The sequence below is a fragment of the Piliocolobus tephrosceles genome, chromosome 15, assembly GCF_002776525.5.
Source record: "Piliocolobus tephrosceles isolate RC106 chromosome 15, ASM277652v3, whole genome shotgun sequence".
Taxonomy (NCBI): domain Eukaryota; kingdom Metazoa; phylum Chordata; class Mammalia; order Primates; family Cercopithecidae; genus Piliocolobus; species Piliocolobus tephrosceles.
In genome coordinates, this window is record NC_045448.1 from 54,879,276 (window position 1) to 54,899,470 (window position 20,195).

Consider the following 20,195-nt stretch of genomic DNA (forward strand, 5'->3'; position numbering starts at 1 on the left):
GAGGTTTTTTTTTTTTTTATTGGCTTCAGTGTTTTTCTTGGTTCTGTTTGACTTTCTGTAACAAGTTTTCTAGAAGTTTTGAAACGAGATACTACTGAAATGAGGGCTCTGATAAGAAACAGATAACTTTTGTGAAGAGGTATTAAGTATTTCTCTACCGGAAGACTTTGGATTTAAACACAACATTCTTTGCCAGGGATTTTATGCCTGCGTATGTAACAAATCTTAGTATGGAAATTTTCACTTAAATGTGTCTGTAAACTTCATGTAATAAACTTTAGATAAGAAGAGCCCCCCCCCAACCCCCGGTTTGTAACTGTACACGGGTAAAACTTTATGGAGACTAAATTCTCTAACTCCCCGGACTTTCAGATTTGTGGCATTACCTTTTTTTTTTTTTCTCTTAAATAATGTATTTGCTTTCTATTAGAAATTATGTGAAATCCAGGCCAAGAATTCATTTTTCATTTTCTGTTTTGTTTGCTTTTTTCCTTTGTGAGTAAACAGGTGTGAAGGACAATTGCTGTTTCATGACAGGAAACACACTTTTAAAGCTGTCAGTTACCTCACAGCCCCATCCTACCCTTTTCCTGCTGCCATTACGATTAGAGTGACTGGTAGGCTGGGTGTGGTGGCTCTGCCTGTAATCCCAGCACTTTGGGAGGCTGAGGCAGGCAGATCATGAGGTCAGGAGTTCAAGACCAGCCTGGCCAATATGGTGAAACCCCATCCCTACTAAAAATACAAAACTTAGCCGGCATGGTGGTGGGTGACTGTAATCCCAGCTACTCGAGAGGCTGAGGCAGGAGAATCACTTGAACTGGGGAGGAGGAGGTTGCAGTGAACTGAGATCATGCCACTGCACTCCAGCCTGGGCAACAGAGTAAGAGTCCATCTCAAAAAAAAAAAAAGAAAAAGAAAAAAGACTGGTGGTAGACTGCTTTTTAAAGGCGACTTGTGAGGATTTGAGGCAGAGAAAACCTTCTTCAGAGCCACAGTTCCCAGTCTTATCCTTTGTGTTGATATTAGTATTGTTGTGAAAAAAGCATTCATAATCCTTCAGAAAAACAAACATTAAAATACATTTTTTCACATGGTCTGGGGCTGACAGGAATCAGGCTTAATATATCCAGGGATATGACAAACATGGGAATGTGCACTGATCGCCGCAGAGCTGCCGATCCTGGTCCCACGGCCCTTGTCTGTGGCAGGTCTTCCTGGGGGAAGAGATTTCACTCTCTTAGGAGAATGCTGGTGTTTGATGCCCTCGGATGCTTGTGTCAGGTTCCAGTGATGGTAGCCTTGGAGTAAGTCTGCCTTTGAGAGAGGATTGTTTTTTTCCTCACTCTTCAAGGACCTGTAGTGGGTCGCCTGATGGGCCACCCTCTGGACCAGCTCAGATGTTGGGGAGTTTCATGGAAGAGCAGTGCTTTCACATTACAGGGTGCAGCTCACCGTCAGAAAGATTGTAGAGGATTATAGAATTGGAATTTTTGGGACTGGGCCGAACCCTATAGTTAGTACATCCACATGATTGTATCAAAGAAGAGTCCAGAGCTCAGAGAGGCTAGATGCAGTCACACAGCTTCACACAAGAGTAAGGGCTGAAACTGTCGCCGTTAACAGATACGTGGAAATGCTCAGTGTCCTTGCAACTATTTCCAGTGTGCTGAACCTTGAAAGGCATCTTACTTCTGGTTACTGGAACCACTTGGGATGCATTTTAAAATTACATAAATGAAGTAAGCCTACAAGTTTATGCTCATGTTTACTGTTTTGTGTTGTTAAACTATTAATAGCATGGTTAAACATTTGCTGGGAAAATAGAAAGTGTTCTGAAAATACACAGTACCAAAGGTAAAAAAGATACATGTCTGTATATGTGAGTGCATGTGTATATGTGTGTGTGTGTGTATGTTTTATTACTAGGGAAAGGAAGAAAGTGCATTGTGTATGGAACTAAAAGCCAGGACCTACTGCATGTCCATCTTTGTTTTAGTAAAATTAACAAACAACTAAGTGTCCTGGCTGCCTGGCCAGGCTGAAGGAAGGCGAAGGTTGTTTTAAAATAGAAAAAAGATCTGGTTAAATATTTGACCAGATACTTTGATAAGTTTAAATGTTTAAACATTTTCATGCCCAGGGTTGTCAGTGAAGGCTGACTGCAGAGTCTTCTCTGCCTGCAGATGACTTGTGCTGTATATAGCAATGATTTAAAGGCGGATGTAGTTACAGAAAACATGACCCTTACCAACCGCCCCCCGAATTGGTTTGTAACCATGTAAGAAATTTAAGGTATGATTGGTAAAAGTAAAAAAAAAAAAATGCTTTTTTTCCTATCCTCTTCTGTGGAAAGTAGGACTTGGGAGGGAGTATTTTACAGTGGGCGGGTTCTGTTTCTTGGAACCACACTGCCTGGTTGGAACCCTCCTTCTGCTGGTTACTGATTCTGGTCTTTGGTAGGTGAACATATAATTTATTATCCAAACTAGGTAATTTATGAGAATGAAAGGAGACACTTTTAATAGTTGTGCCAGGACAGCAGGCATAAACCAGGATGGTCTGAGGCAAACCAGGTAACATGGTCACTCTAGTCTTAACCAAGTTACCTAATCTTGGTGTCTGGGTTTCTTCACATTGTGAAATGGTTATGACTCACTTAATGGGGTGTTAAGATTAAATGCAATAAAACATGTAAAGTTTTGCAATGTTGTTTGGCACATAACTATTCAATAGATGTAGCTATTTAAAAAAAAGTATTTAGGATACTTAATTCATGTAATAACCACTTAAGTATTCAGTTTGCTTTCTGTTGTCTTTGTGTTATTTCTCCCAAGCAAATTTTGCTCTTTTTTTTTTCCCCCCCCCAAGAGGCAAGGTCTCACTATGTTGCCCAGGCTGGCCTCTAACTCCTATGCTCAAGTGATCTTCCTGCTTTAGCCTTCCAAGCAAACTTTGCTTTTAATAACATTAGTATTTACTAATGGCTTCTTCCTTTTATGGCACCTGCTCAAACTTCATTGCTTGCTTTATCTGAGCCCTTTACTCAGAAAGTAAAATTGACTTCTACTTTTTCAGCTACCTGTGTATCTGCCAGCAGCTGAGTATTGGGGCACTCATTTATCAGGTTGTATCTAATTAACATCTACACTGGAGAGCACCTTTTGAACAGCTGGCGCTGAGATATTGGAATGGTTGGGAGGTTGAGTGGGTGGGCAGTGGCAAAGCTCGACCTCTTCTGCCTCTTTTAAAAGTTGGATTTTTCCCAGTGTAGTGGTATGCAAGGTTGCCAGATTTAGGAAAAACAAAATCAAACAAAAAAGAAGCCAGAATGCCTGGTTAAACTTTAATTTCAGATGAACAGTACATCATTTTTAGTGTAAGTATGTCTTATGCAGTATTTGAGGCGTACTTATCCTAAAAATTCATTGTTTATGTGAAATTCAGCTTTAACTTGATGTCCAGTATTTATCTGGCAATCCTAGTTTTGTAATCCAGAAAGAATTTTTATTCTATTCAGTATAACTCACATTCATATGTGTATGAAACGTGTAGTCCAGATCCTTTCATAAGTATTGTGTTAATTTTTTAAAAATCCCTCTTGTCTACCCTCCATTGGAATGGATAGTTGAGAAGTCATTACTGAGTTGCTGCTGCTGGTTCCCACAAAGGCCAAGATGAAAAAGAATTCAGTCTGATTTGCCACAGCAGCAGGGATTATATTTGCTCTTTGAGAACTTCTTGGCTGTGAATGTGGATGAACTTAAGCCAGCTCTTTCTCTTTGGAGGGGAGTCTGTTAGTTAAGGTGAGTTATTGAAGCCCTGGCCAACTCTAGGAGTTCTCAGTTTTGTAATTGAATTACTTTAGTAATATTAAGTAATTTGGGGAGAGAGTTACTTTTAAGTCATTTATATTTCACTTGTCAATGTGGAGGGAGCTACTTTTATTGTCATTAAGAGTGACATTCAGCCTGGTGCCATGGTGAGCACCTGTGGTCTTAGCTACTTGGGAAGCTGAGGTGGGAGGATCACTTGAGCCCAGGAGTTTGAGGCCAGCCTGGGCAACAAACAAAACCCACATCTCTAAATAATAATGATGATGATGATGATAATAAAATCCTAGAAATGAAGAACAGGTTTGGAAAAATAAAAAAGTAACCTTCATATACTCTTCCCATTAGAATCTCTCTTGCTGCTTTTGATTTTCAGCAGTGCTGCCCAGAAAACGCTGGTGAGCTTTTTGCCCCAGCTTTGGAACTGTGTCAGCAGTCAACCCTGAAGGGCATGGCATGCCTTTGGGAAATGCTGATTGGAAGATTAGAGGCTACAGAAACCTGAGTGTGTGTGTGTGTGTGTGTGTGTGTGTGTGTGTGTGTGTGTGTTTTCTCCAAACTCTGGATATGATGCCTCTGTTAAATCAAGTCCCCGAGGAAAAGCTTCACCAGGTTAATGATACATTTGGTGAAGTTAGTAATGGCAAGTAAAGGTTGAGATTTGTGCCTGCTAGACAAAAGTGAGCCAGAGCAAATGGATTTTGGACCAATATTGACTTTTTAATTGCTACTATTTAAAGAGTTTAATATCCCCAATGAAAAAGCACAGGTTTCAGATAATCTTTTGAAGAAAAATGCGTAGTGGTAAGAGCTTACCGTTAGGCACAGATAGTGTGTGGATGGGTTAGCCAAGGAAAGGAATCCAATTAAAGCTGTTTATTCAGAGTACTTAAGATTTGGAGGTGTATTTTATTGTTAACTGGTGACTTTCCAGAAAATGAATTATTTGTATATAAAGATTGATGCTAGCCAGGCTTTATATACTGACAGTTATTTGAAAAACCTCTTTCCTTCCTCCTTTTACCTTCTTTTCTGAGCTCTTTTCCTCTGCATGGCTTCCTTTATAAAGCAGCCCATTTGTGGGACGTGGTTTTGTTCTCGATGAGCCTGAGGTTTGGTGTAGTGCCACAGGATTGCATGATGGGGGGAATATTTGGCCTCATTATTTACATGGCTTAGATGTTGGTTTTTGAAGTGTCTGGTTGGATAGGGATTGACTATTAATGGTAGACATTTTCACATTTTGGAGCACTGATCCTCAATCTTGGCAGCACATTGGCATCCCCTGAGGAGACTTTAAAAATGCAGGTGTCAGCCGGGCATGGTGGCTCATGCCTGAAATCCCAGTGCTTTGGAAGGCTGAGGAGGCAGGATCACTTGAGTCCGGAAGTTCAAGACCAGCTTGGGCAACATAGCAAGACCTCATCTCTACAGCAGAAAAAAAAAAAAAAGAAAAAATTAGAAACAATTAGGAAAAAAATGCAGATGTCTGGGCCCCACTTCCAGAGAATCTGATTGAATTGTCTGGGGTACAAAATGGGCAGGTGATTGGCCAAGTATGCATGTTATCCTCTGGCCTCCCCTCAAAGTTATGTCACTAGCCTGTGCTGTCCAGTAGGGAGCCATGAGCACCAGGAAGTTACTTATGTTTACATGAATTTAAATGAAGTAAACTGAAACTTCATTTCCTTGGTCACACTAGCCACATTTCGAATGCTCAGTAGCCACACAGGGCTCGTGGCTGCTCTGTTGGATAGTACAGATATAGAACATTTCCGCCACAGCAGACAGTTTCATTGGGTGGCCTAGATCTAGGATGTCAACAAAACATGGGAGGAGCACGAACATTTAAGAAGCCTGACACAGGAAGGGCAGGCTTGGAATACAGCTAATCCCACAGGACTTGGCAGTACTGAGTTACTCCATACTTTTTTAAGCAGCCTTTTTCTCAATGGTCTTTTGGCACCAGAAGCCCCACAGCAGTTGGTGCAATGGATTATGTGTCTCATCTTACAGAAAGGCCCCATTTAAAGCAGGCTGGTCTGAAGGGGTGTGGTGAGGACTCAGGGCAGGCAAATGTGACCCTGAGGAGGCCAGGCCAGGGAAGAGAGAATGCAGCTTTATTCCTTCAGAGCCGAGGAATGCCCTGGAAGGGGACCGAAGCCTGAGTATTGGGGTTAAACTAGGTGAGAGGAGATTTTATCTCTCCTGCTGGAGAAAGACCTGCCTCGATAGTTTGCCTCTGCTTGCTCATCTCTAGTGTGTGGGAAACAAGGACAGTGCTAGCACATATTTCACATGAAATAAACTCCCATTGTGGGCCCCCATGTTCTTGGAGCGCTGGGGTACCACAGGGTTGAGAATGGAATCAATTATGTCCCATGTTTGTTCAGACATAGCACGTAAGATCCCAGGAAGGTAGGGTCACGGAAAAGCGAGGGGTTAGAGGAAACATGAAGTATACCAAAGGATGTGGATTTTCTACTCGTTGCTTCCCTCAGCAGGACCTTTTTGGAGATTGTTCCTCCTGCAGGCGTGAGAAACTCTCACGTGGAGAGGCTGTCTGGAAGCCAGCAGTCCAGTCTGTACCATCCAGGCTCTTTGCTGTGCCTTCCTGTCTCTTGCATTTCACTGGACATTAGCACCTCCCCGGGAGCAGATTTCTGTTGCTTTCTATGTGCCCACTATAAAGAAAATGCCAAGTGTTCCTGGGTGTGGGAAGTGGGTGGGAAGAGCTCTGAGAATGCATGGATCAAAGGCACTCAGGTGATTTGGGGGTGTGACTCCCAGTGGCTTCACAGGGCCTGTGAGTCATTTCAGAGAGTTTCTCCTGTTTTGTCATTGTCTGCTATTAAACCAGGGTGAAGTGTAAGTGCCTGTTACAGACCTCATTCCCTTCTTACTTTGTTCCGCTGGTCAGGTTAGTGTTCTTGACAGGGTTGCATCCAAATATCTGTACTGGGGCTGGGCATGGTGGCTCACGCCTGTAATCCCAGCACTTTGGGAGGCCGAGGCAGTCAGATCACCTGAGCCCAGGGGTTCGAGACCAGCCTGGGAAACATGGTGAAACAACGTCTCTACAAAATACACAAAAATTGGCTGGGCATGGTGGTGTGCGCCTATGCCTTGGGAGGCTGAGGTGGGAGGATTAATTGAGCTCAGGAGGCAGAGGTTGCCATGAGCTGTGATTGCACCACTGCACTCCAGCCTGGGGAACAGAGTGAGACCCTGTCTCAAAAACAAAACAAAACCAAATATGTGTATTGGCAAGTGATAACTGCACAGTATTAACTGCCTTTCTCTGAGGAGTAAATCATCAGGGCCCTCCTAGGAATTTTATATGCTTAGGAATTGTGTTTATTTTCCTCTCATTCACTTCAGTCCTGCTTCTGACTGCCAGAAGAGGCCTGCTTTCCTTCCTTTCCCATTGTCAGTAAATTTTAGACTTTTTGTTAATACTCTTCTGCTATTTTTAATTATGTTTCACGCTTTTATTTTGCCATTTTCTATATTCTCTTTCCTCAAGCTGAGAGAGCAAGGTAGGAAATGTTAACTTCGCCTAAGAACAGGAATACGGGTAGCTGGAAAGACCAAAAAGAATGCTAAGAGGAATAATAGGAACGCCAGTGTTGATGACAAGTGTCTTCTGTAATTGCCATCCTGGTAACTTTTCAGGGTACCACTGTTCCTCTATGCTTTATGGATGTTTGAGGCCTTTTATAGGAGAGAATTTTAAAGGACAAGTAGAGAAGTGTTAACTCCTGGGAGTAGTTCGTTGATTTTCCCTTCATCATTTTGCCTGCACCCGGCATGGGGTGGTTGTGGTTTCAGTGACGAGCTCCTAGAAAGGCTCAGTGTGGCTCATTCCAGGCCTCAAGCACCAGAATACGTCTAGCTTCAAAAATGACATGTTAGATAAGAGTGTTCAGACCAAGAAAATTAATGCAAAATTTCCTGATGTAGTATGTCGGCGCTATAAAGAAGTTGAGTGTTGTGTAAAATACAAAAAAATAAACCATTATCAAAACCTAAAAAATGTGTTAAATGTTTATAAAAGACAGTGAAGGATTCTTATCACACAATGTGTAGACCATGCGCCTGTGAACTTGAAGTTTGCACAAAATGTGGAAAGAAAGAAGACATTGTTATTCCGTTCAACAAGGAATCAGAAAAAAGCAAAATATTGAAAACAATCTAAGTTCCAACCATAGAAGAAGCTGCAGAAGAAATGAAGAAAGGGATGATAATTTAGATTTTGATGTTGATTTTGAAGACACAGGAGGAGGCCGGGTGTGGTGGCAAGAGCCCTGCTGGGATCTTCTGATGCTTGTATTGAAAAAACTGCTTTTGCTTTGTAACAAGCAAACATAAGTGTCCGTACTTTTGCTGTGAGTCATTTACTTGAGATCATTTATCAAATGGTGCTGAGGACCAATTTTTGAGGCTAGCAATATAATAATGTCATCTTATTTTTATATGAGCTAGTTCTTATAACCATCAGTTCTGAATCTGTTTTACTTTGGTATTAGGTAATATATCATACACAATTTATATTGTTCATGTATACAATTTGTCCGTTTTTCTATAGCTTTTTCTGATTTCCTCATTAGGATTTTTTTTTTTTTTTTTTGCTGTTTTTTAACTTTTTCAAAAATCAGCACAATGTTTTCCTTTGAAATTAAATAGATTACTTGGTTTCCAACATTTAATTAGATCTAACATTTAATTAGATCTGTCATCAGAAAAAGTTTTCACATAATGAAATTATTTAAGCAGTATTATATTAATGGAAAACATTATTCTCAGGAGTAATTACTACGTACCTTTGATGTGTACTTGTTTGCATTTGCTGTATGCATGACATACTACTGTACAGTGAGTTGCAGAGTAATGATGATTCAATAAATGTAGATCTATTTTGCATATTTGCACAACTTAAGAAATACCAACATCATTTTCTCTGAGTAGCCTTCCCTGATTTTCAGCCTAGATCCAGTTCCTCTGACATTTGTTCACAAAGCTGCATACTTTTCCTTGACAGTATTAAGTATCTAATGTCACATTTCTTCGTTAATAATTATTGTCAGTCTACCCACTAGACTAGAACACCATTGCTTTTCCAGTGTTACAATAAATGAATAAATGAATCAGTGAAGTCATGTATCATTAGGATTTCACAGTATCTTTTATGAAATACTCAAAGTCAAAAGTTGGTCAGAATTTCACATTCTTAAAATTGGCTTTTAATATCATGATATTAATTCACTTGATGGTCTCCTCCTGTGTCCTTTTTTTTTTTTTTTTTTGAGATGGAATCTTGCTCTGTTACCCAGACCGGGATGCAGTGGTGCAAACTCAGCTCACTGCAAGCTGCGCCTCCCGGGTTCACGCCATTCTCCTGCCTCAGCCTCTCGAGTAACTGGGACTATAGGCACCCGCCACCGCGCCCAGCTAATTTTTTGTATTTTTAGCAGAGACAGGGTTTCACCGTGCTAGGTAGTAGGGTCTCAATTTCCTGACCTCATGATCTGCCCGTCTTGGCCTCCCAAAGTGCTGGGATTACAGGCGTGAGCCACTGCGCCCCGCCCATCATATCCTTTTTGAATAAGAATTTCTAGGCATTGGGTCCAGGAGTCTGTATTTTGAAATTCCTAGGTGATTTTGGTGAGCATCCAAGTTTGAGACCCACTGGCCTTACCCTCATACCTCAATTTTCAAATGAGGAAACTGAGGACTAGGGAGGGAAAGTGATTTCCTTGCAGTTAAAGGCAGCTAGTGGTAAGATGAGACCAAGGACCTTTCTAAGGTCCCTTATACCCCTGAGAGTCAGTGGCTCTCTGTTTTCACTTTGGACTGCCGTGATGTCTGACTCATACTGTAGTCCTCTTCCTAAAATCTTCTTCTTTTTTTTTTATTTTTGGCAGCGTGTTGAATTCCGCTCTAGTTTCATTCGGTGAGTGCTATTTCTTGCTTCATTATAAAAGGTAGTGTGTCACAGGTCCTGTGTGGTCACACAGGCTAAGTGTAAGCTTCGAGAATGATCTCTGGGATCCTGTTTCTCAGATGTCAAGTGTTGTGCATTATCTCATCCTGGTGGCTTCTTTGTGATTTAGTTTCCCCTCCTCCCTTCACCATAAAAAAAGTCTTATCTCCTGATGTATTTTTGGCTTCAGAATAACTCCAGATGGTACATTTTGTATAGGGGAAAAAAATAACAGAATTTTTCATGCTCTTCTGTGAATTATTTTCCTACTTTCAATTTTAATGAAGTTATTAATCTTACAAAAGTGCACTTTGTTAAGAGACTAATCTGAACAAACTTACTTACATACAATAAGTCCGACGGCAAAAATTAAGAGTACAGTTATTATCAGAGGCTGAAATAACAATTTAATTTTCTACAAATAGAAAATAAAGAAAAATAACTTTTAATGCTGGGATTTGACATTGAGAAATGGCTGACAAAAATGGGACCAAATAAAATGCTGTAGTTGGCCAGACGTGGTGGCTCATGCCTGTATTCCCAGCACTTGGGGAGGCTGAGGTAGGAGGATCACTTGAGCTCAGAAGTTCAAGACTAGCCTAGACAGAACCTGGTCTCTATTTTAAAAAAAAAGAAAAAGAAAAAGAAAAGCCAGGCATGGTGGCATGTGCCTACAGTCCCAGCTACTCAGGAGGTAGAGGCAGGAGGATCACTTGAGCCCAGGAAGTTGAGGCTATAGTGAACCATGATCATGCCACTGTGCTCCAACCTGGGCAACAGAGTGAGACCCTGTCTCCAAAAAAAAAAAAAAAAAGAAAGAAAAAAAAGGAAAGAAAATGATATAACTAAAAGCACTTTGAAAAATACATGGCAATATGCAGATGCAAGTTGCTGCTGATTTTTACAATCATAATTCTAAGCTGGGTGCGGTGGCTCACACCTATAATCCCAGCACTTTGGGAGGCCGAAGTGTGTGGATCACTTAAGGCCAGGAGTTTGAGACTATCCTGGACAACATGGTGAAACCCCATCTCTACTACAAATACAAAAATTAGCCAGGCGTGGTGGTGTGCATCTGTACTCTCTGTTCTTGGAAGGCTGAGGCATAAGAATCACTTGAACCTGGGAGGTGAAGGTTGCAGTGAGCCGAGACTGTGCTACTGCACTCCAGCCTGGGTGACAGGGTACCCTGTCAGGAAAAAAAAAAAAAAAAAAAATCATAATTCTGATTTGAGAGCTGATGACAGTTTCAGACGATTAAGACCTTTTATGAAGAACATGCATACATTTAGCAATCTCTAATTGGGAATGTTTTGGAAAACACTCCTGAGAATGTAGGTTATTTATAGAAGATGTCCTTTACTTTGATATAATCTTCCTACTGTGGTTTTTATCAGTTGGATTTTTCTGGATCAATGAGAAGACCTATGAGCCTAAAATATTTATAATTCTAGTTGTGTTTCCATAAGAACATGAGAGAACCTCAGCATTAACCGTTCTTGCTGGTCTCACAGAACACCCCAAAAATCTGTTCAGTTTTGCTGGAGTGATGACAGAGAATGGAAAACAAGTTTATGAATTTTTTTTTTTTTTTTTTTTTTGAGACAGAGTTTCACTTGTCACACAGGCTGGAGTGCAATCTCAGCTCACTGCAGCCTCTGCCTCCCAGGTTCAAGCGATTCTCCTCTTTCAGCCTACTGAGTATCTGGGATTACAGCTGCGTTCCACCATGCCCGGCTAACTTTTGTATATTTAGTAGAGACAGGTTTTCATCATGTTGGCCAGGCTGGTCTCAAACTCCTAACCTCAGGTGACTGACTCGCTTCAACCTAACAGATTTCTAAATTCAGAAAGTATTTAAGGGATCCCCTCTGGTGGCACTTTAATTCAGGTGGGGTCCTGAATTAAAATAGGAAAATTTTAATAGGAAATTTGAACAAAATAGGAAACAAAATAGAAACAAAATTGAGCAAAACAAAATAGGAAAATACCTAATAGGAAATGTGAACAATCTTGTAAATGGTGATGCAATCCTCCAGAAATTTCTGATTGGGAAAAAGCACTTTGAAATAATTGGCTGTGTTATTGATCTCCTGTTCCTGAATTTCCCCTCAGTAGTGGACGTGCTTTACTGCATTAAGTTGGATAACCACCTTAGTAGCAAAGATGGGCTTGGGCTTCAGTCTGGTCAATAGGCATCTTATTCAGGTAGATGCCAGATGGGAGGGATGGGGACGGCTTAGTGAAGAAGGATGAGGCTGGAGGTGACTCTTGAAGAATGATTAGTGTTAGCTGGAAAGATTAAGGTGTGGGAGAGTCCCACGTAGGGGAACAGCATGCAGAAAGCCAGAGAGAGAGAAAACAGTGTGTTTTGAGGACCTGTTCTGCTGTGGCTGAAGTAAAGAGGGCTGTGTTGAGGAGTGAAGGGAGCTGAGGCCAGGCAAAAACTCTTGCATGACTTGAAAGGAAATTTTACCCAAAAGACAAGTGGGGAGGGTGGTGAAACATTTTAGTCAAGCTTATATGTTCTTCAAAGCTCATTTAAGCTCCAGCATGGAAGAGGATGGATTTCAATTGGGCAAAATTCAGAGCAGGGAAACCAGTCAGGAAGTTGTGGCAATAATTCGGTCAAGAAACTCTAAGGGACCTTTTTAAGGTCAAGGTTAGACTTTGTAAATTTTTGGGTCCAGAAAAACTGTTATTAAACTTGACTGACAGGAAGATTCCCCTGACATCATAGCCTGTCACTGTGAGGATTTACCTTCTTTTTCACATAGTAATAGATTGTGAAAAGTCTCTAAAACCATATTCAAGGGTTGACGTTCACCCACATTATTATACAGGACTTTAAATATTTTCTCTTTCAATCATTCTACACTTAGGTAGAAAAAAATTTCATTACCAGCTAGCTAATAGGATTTGAGCTATTGTGGTGTTGACATTCTTGATGAAGGACTGATCAGAAATTCTTGGTCGTCATCTGTGAGAATAACTTCTTGGAGTAAATATGTTCCCAAAGTGTTGCCATTTAAAGTAAACTTTTGAATATCATATCTTAAATGCTTTGTAACCATGAACATTTAAATTCTGTGGTTCAAATAATCATTTTTAAGTAATTTACTTCTTATTTCTCTGTCTTTTTTTTTTTTTTTTTTTTTTTTGGAGACAAGGAGACAAGGCTGTTGTTACCCAGGCTGGAGTGCAGTGGTGCAAACACAGTTCACTGCAGTCTCAACCTCCTGGGCTCAAGCAGTCCTTCTGCCTCAGCCTCTTAGTGTAGCTGGGACCACAGATGCATGCCGCCATACCCAGCTAACTTTTCTTTTCTTTCTTCTTTTTTTTTTTTTTTTTTTGTAGCGATGCGGTTACACCATGTTGCCCAGGCTGGTCTTGAACTTCTAGGCTCAGGCAGTCTTCCACCTCGCCTCCCAAAGTGCTGGGAGTACAGTCACGAGCCGCTGCACCCAGTTTGTTTCTCTTTTTTAAATCCAAATTTTTCTATTACGCTTTGCAAATAGGCCCTTAAAGAAACAGACAGCGTGGCTGGCAAACAAATTTTGTTCTTTAGATTTTCCAGAGAAATAATGTGGTATTTTAAGAGCTTTTAACAAAAGACCTCAAGATAATTATTTTTAGGATATACTGTAATTTAAAAAATAATTTCTGAGTATGAGAGTAATACATTAAAGAATATTCCTATAATCCTAGCTCTAAACCATGCTATAATTCTGGTCTGGTGTACAGTTTGCACTCATCTACACTCACAGTTTTATACCCTTTGTTTTTATGGGTTGTATTCATGTTTAAAAATTGTTTTGAAAACACTTTTTATGGCTGTTTAAAGTAGGTGTACCCTATTTCTAAAGTAGGTGTGCCCTATTACTGGACATTTAGTTTGTCTGCAATTTTTTTTTGGCTACTATAAAAAAGCACAGTGATGAGCATCACTGCATTCATATTTTTATCTGAAGTTACCTTTTCCTTAGATCCGTAAAAGTGGATTTGCTGGGTCTAAGGAGTTTTACTTAACACCTGTTTCAAAGGCTGTGTCATTCCTGTGACCTCATTGCAGGTGGTGGACCTGCTGCCCTCTGCACTGACTGACTGACTGCTGTGGTAGATGCCTTCGAACTTAGGCAGGCTAGTGACATTTTATATGGGGTTTGGTTTTTACTTAAAAGGTTTGCTTCTGGAACATTTATGTAAGTTACAGGAGTCTGAGGACACATGGACATGTTTCTTATGTCTCAAGCAAAGATACCCCCAGCCTGCAGCAGAAATGTAATTGACTACTGAATGGATTTCCTTTCATGTGAAATAGAATGAGATTTATTGGCTTGTATAAACTAGAGCAGAAAAGTTAATAGAAATAATAAAAGCTGTCAGACTCTGTTTAGCTCTGTTTTGCTATTATACTCAGATCCTTTAAAAACTGTGTTTAGAAAATTGTTGTGCAGTTTAATATGTCTGCAGAATATTGAATGCAGTGCCCATCAGAAAATCGAATCCTTTTTTAAAGTTTAGATAGAACTGAATAACATATCTTTTTTTTTTTTTTTTTGAGATAGGGTCTCACTCTATTGCCCAGACCGAAGTGCAGTGGCACGATCACAGGTTACTGCAACCTCCGCTTCCTGGGTTCAAGGGATTCTCCCACCTCAGCCTGCTGAGTATCTGGGACCACAGGCACACAGCACCATACCCGACTGATTTTTGCATTTTTTGTAGAGATGGGGTTTTGCCATGTTGCCCAGGCTGGTCTCAAACTCCTGGACTTCAGCAATCCTCCCACCTCAGCCTCCCAAAGTGTTGGAATTACAGGCATGAGCCACCGCACCCGGCCTAAGGGGCATATCTTGATGTTTCTGGTTTTCTTATAATTTCCTTCTGTGTTCTGGATTGCTCTTACATATATATTCTATAAATTGTGTGTTTTGTGTTTTCTATTTTGGGAGGTGGAGGGGAGACAGAGTCTAACTCTGTCACCCAGGCTGGAGTGCAATGGCATGATCTCGGCTCACTGCAATCTCCCCCTCCCAGGTTCAAGTGATTCTTGTGCCTCAGCAGAGTAGCTGGGACTACAGGTGTGTATCACCACGCCTGGCTAATTTTTGTATTTTTAGTAGAGACGAGGTTTTGCCATGTTGGCCAGGCGGTCTTGAACTCCTCGCCTAAAGTGATCCACCTGCCTTGGCCTCCCAAAGTGTTGGAATTACAGGCAATGAGCCAGCGCACCTGGCCTTATTTTTATGTTTTCTGAATTTTGGCTACAATTGAAGAAGAGGATCCAAGGCTAAGTGCCAATGTAGATATTTGCATGTGAAATTGCTTTGCTATCTGTAGCCCATGTTGTGTTACTTAATAGCCTCTTAAACAGGAGACCCCTAATATCTTACATCTATATGTGAGTGATGATAGGGTGTCTCTCAAAGACACAGAAGTTAATGTAACTACCCCAAAGTCACATGAGTGGGTTACTCTCTTTACTTGGAACACATGCAAAGAAAGGGTCCTCGTTCAACACTCGAACATAATCACAGTGTCGCGCCGTTTCTCATAAACGCTGCTGTGGAGAGTACAGAGAAAAACACAATTAATGGTGCTACCCAAATCCTGAAAAGAATGAGGTACAGTATAGGAATTGGGCAGTAGACAGAGTGTTAAGTTTTTACATAACTAATTAATATAGACATGACTTACCTGAGAAACTCCAAATGTGAATATTGTATTTTAAAAATTACAGAGGATGATTATTCACATTATAAAGTGACTCATCATCCCTTTTAAAAAGGATTTATCTTCCTTTTAAGAGGATATTGCCCTAGTACATTTGAGTCCTTGTCTGCTCATTGTTTTAAAAAACTTGCAGTTTCTTTAACAAATTACAGTATGACCTGTGATATTACCCAGACATTCAATTCCTAGGTATTTAACTAGAGATACCTATTAATGAAATGAAAACACATATCCATACAAAAAATACACAAATATTTATAGCAACTTTATTTGTTGTAACCCCAAACTGGAAACAGCCCACATGTCCATCATGGGTGAATGGATGAACAAACTGTTGTAGCCATTTAATGGTATACTATTCAGCAATAAAAACAAACTATTGGTATATGCATCAACATCAGTGAATCTCAGAATAATTGTACTGGGTAAGTAGCCAGACCAAAAAAAAAAAAAAAAAACTATGATTCCGTTTATATAGAAATTACAAACTAATCTGTAGCGACAGAAAGCACAGATCCATGGTCGTCTGGGGGTGGAGGATAGGGGTAAGTGAGGATGGGCCAGGAGGCATGGGAAACTTTGAAGTGATGGATATGCTCATTTTGTTGCTGGCGGTGATGGTTTCACAGGTATATCCATATGTCAAAACTTACCAAATTGTGTAATATGTACATTGTATGTCAGTTTATGTCTCAATAAAGCTTCTTTTCTTTTTTTTTAAGAATGTCCTGAGATAAGTTCTGTCTCCACTTGTCTGCCAATTGCACCATTCTTTTCTATCTCATCCAGCCTGCTCACAGTCAAGAACGGGGCAGAAGTGGGCCGACAGGTGTAGTGCAGTGTGTGGAATGCTGTGACAGATGTGGGCACAGAAGGTACAGTGAAGACCCCCTGGAGGAGGTGAGCTTGAGGCGAGGGTAGAGAGGGCATCTCAGCGGCGAGTCTGAGAATCATAGGAGGTTGCGGGTGTGTGGCAGGGGTTGGTATGGAGGAAAGCAGGGACTTGTGTGCCTATCATACCTTTAGAGCATTGTTTTGAAAGCGCTGGACATCACTGATGGTAAGCAGGGGACAGACAAAATCAACTCAGGGCCTTGCCCACTCTGGGAAGATGAGGAGGCAGGAACCTCAGCTTCAGAACTCAAGGAACCTTTATGTGATGCCACCCCCTCAAATCTGTTTAAATCATGTTTCCAGGAGAACCTTGTTGTCCAAGAGGGCTCTATCTTCCCAGACAGCTCTGCTTTGTCCAGGAAACTGCACACTACATTGGAATCCCACCTGTACAAATACTTAAGATTTTTCATTTCAAAAATAAAGTGTACTCTGTAGAAACTAAGGAAAATACAGTTAAGAAAAATAAGACAATTTAAATTGCCTTTAATCCCACCATCCAGTGCTAAATACATTTTTTTTTTTTTTTTTTTTTTTGAGACGGAGTCTTGCTCTGTCGCCTGGGCTGGAGTGCAGTGGCCGGATCTCAGCTCACTGCAAGCTCCGCCTCCCGGGTTTATGCCATTCTCCTGCCTCAGCCTCCCGAGTAGCTGGGACTACACGCACCCGCCACCTCGCCCGGCTAGTTTTTTGTATTTTTTAGTAGAGACAGGGTTTCACCATGTTAGCCAGGATGGTCTCGATCTCCTGACTTCGTGATCCGCCCGTCTCAGCCTCCCAAAGTGCTGGGATTACAGGCTTGAGCCACCGCCCCCGGCCCCAGTGCTAAATACTTTTAATTTTGGTGTATATTGTTTCAGATATATGTATGTTTTGAAACAAAATTAGAATTATAATTTGCATATGTTTTTACCTTTGTTTCCTTGGAGCATTATTCCATGTTTTATGTAGACATAAAATGTCGTCGTTTTTATTTGATGCATGAGAGTCTACATATTATATGTATGGTGATGTATTTAACCAATAACCTCTTTTGGGGATTTTTTTGGTTGTATAATTTTGTTTAAAAATTCTGGGAAAACCATAATTACTTTATTAAAAAGCAAATAAATCGAAGAATATAGTTAATTTTTTTATTAACAGGTGCAGTTTCTTAATTCATATTAAAGAAAAATAGCCTTGGTCTAGTAGACATTTTAACTAAATGAAGGGAGGTGGTCCCCTTCTAGAAGTACACATGGGCTTATACAGTAGTTCTATGTTACCCAGTGATAATTATTTCATCTGTGCTGTTCACAAAAAGTAACCACCTATGTGAAGTCTGTTGTTCCCAACAGAAGATTTATTCCCCACATCAGAAATATGTTTAAAAAGTATAAATAGGCCAGGCACTATGGCTCACGCCTATAATCCTAGCACTTTGGGAGGTCGAGGCAGGTGGATTGCCTAAGCTCAGGAGTTCGAGACCAGCCTGGGCAACACAGTGAAACCCTGTCTCTGCCAAAATACAAAAAATTAGCCAGGCATGTTGGTGGGCACCTGTAATCCCAGCTACTTGGGAGACTGAGGCTGGAGAATTGCTAGAATCTGGGAGGCGGAGGTTGCAGTGAGCCGAGATCACGCCACTGCACTCCATCCTGGGCAACAGAGCAACTCGGTCTCTTTAAATTAAAAAAAAAAAAAAAAAAAAAAGTTATAAATAACAGTAACAGCTAACATTTTTTTGGGGGGGAGTGCTTTTACTTCTACATATTATTACAAGCATTTCACATGTATTAACTTATTTAATCCTCAAAACAGTTCTAGATGTAAGTTCAATTATTTTTTTCTGTTTAACAGATACGTAAACAGAAGTACAGAATGTTAGTAACTTATCCAAATAAATGACCAACTTATATGAAAACATATCCATCATGACTAGTAAGCAGACTTGCAAATTAAAATAACAAGCCATCACTTTAGAGACCTGCAGTGATCTTAGACAACTTAATACTCGACGCTGATTAAGGTAGAGGGAAACAGGTCCTCTTGTACAAGGTTGATGGGAGGGTCCATTTCTCTAGGGAAGCTGGTTTCTCTAGGAAATTTATCCTATGAAGATAATTGGACAAGGTTATAATGGTATTACTGTGCTCGTGGAAGTACTGAGAATAGTGAACAACTATATGTCCTGTAGTAGGGACTTAGTTAAATAAATTTCGGTATCTCCATATGGTAGAACACCATATAGCTATTACTATGGTAGTAGTAATGGGCATGTGTTTATGGAGGTCGTTGCTCAGGAAATTGTAAATGGGGATAAACAGACAGCATGGAACATGAAGACTCGAAATCTGCTTCTGGCTGTTGGTCTTGGGCACCCACCAGGAAACCAGCATGCCTGGCTTCTTTCTTTGTTACCATAAGGCCAGAGAAACCCTAGAGCTGCAGTGAGGAACTGTCTTGGGTTCTCTGAAAATGAGCATCATGAAAACTGCCTGGCTTAGAAGAGGAAGAGAAGGAATTAATACATTTTGTTACAGATATTATATTGGCTTCATTTAACAAATGCAGAAACAGTTTTATAACTGGAACATTTAGCCACTGCAAAAACTATGAATTAATTTTTTGTTTTTTTTCAAGTTTTCCACTAAGCTCAACTGAGTACTTTGTTTCTTCTTCCTTTGAGACTCACTCTAACCACCAGGGAGTCACCTCTTTATTGATCTGCCCCTTGATGCCAGGAATTTCCTTTCTTCTACCATAGTTTACCTGTGCTTGACAAAACGTTTGGATTCAGGTGTTAGTGTGAACAGTGACTTGATGTGTTAACCTTCTTAGGTTTTTAAACTTTGAACAACTGCGTGTTCTCAAAGGCGAAACTAACTTGTTTGGGAATTGCAGAAATCATAACTCCCCAAGGACAGCTCAACCCTCAGTCCTCCAAGCCATAGAATTTAAAGGCTGCCTTGATACCACCAAAAATGTCTGTTCCTTTTGTTACAGAAAGAACATTGTGTGGTGTGCTTCCTAGGTTTTGAAAAATATCTGCAAATATTTTGGGAACTGAATTTTGGGAAGGGCTACCCTCTGGCTGAACTCTGCTTACAAAATCCATAAATACAGGGTTCCAGCTCTGCACAGCAGGACAGGTGCAAGTGTGCGCCAGTAACCTCACAGCTGGAGACCATCTCTACAAACATCCTGCCAGGAGAAGAGTAGAGAATAACAAAGGAAAAAAACAAGGCCTCCAGTTGGCATTCTTGTTGAGGAAGTCCATCAATAATCAAGTTCCTGTCAACTTGTTTCTGTATTCTTTTGCTTAAAGAAACATGTTAGTGAGTCCCAATTTGAAAAAAAAACTTTGAGTTATATTCTTAGGTTGGGGAATACATACAGCATGGAGTTGGAGCTTCAGTTTCTGGAGCCAAACCCAGATTGAAAGGCAACAAGAGAGTAGCAGCTAAGGGCATAGACCAGTGCTTCCACTGGCTGGAGGATGACCAGTGCATTCACAGGACGGGAATGTTCGGTAGACTTGCTGCGGACCATGTGTGTGACTTCTGAGCATGTGGCTGGTGTGAATTTTAAATTTAATTTAATTTAAATTAAATGTAAATAGCTACACATGGCTTGTGATGATTGTGTTAGACAGCATAGGATAGACTTAGAAGCTAGACTACTTGGATTCGAATTCCAGCTTCACTATCGTTTACTTCTGTTACCTTGGACAGTGTTCACTGAGCACTTTGTGCCACAGTTTTCTCGTT

The 20,195-nt window shown here is 40.6% G+C and overlaps 1 pseudogene; it reads left to right on the forward strand.

Annotated features, from left to right (window-relative positions):
* Positions 1 to 1,146: 1,146 nt before the first annotated feature.
* Positions 1,147 to 19,992, forward strand: LOC113225129 (annotated as a pseudogene).
* The last annotated feature ends 203 nt before the right edge of the window (positions 19,993 to 20,195 follow it).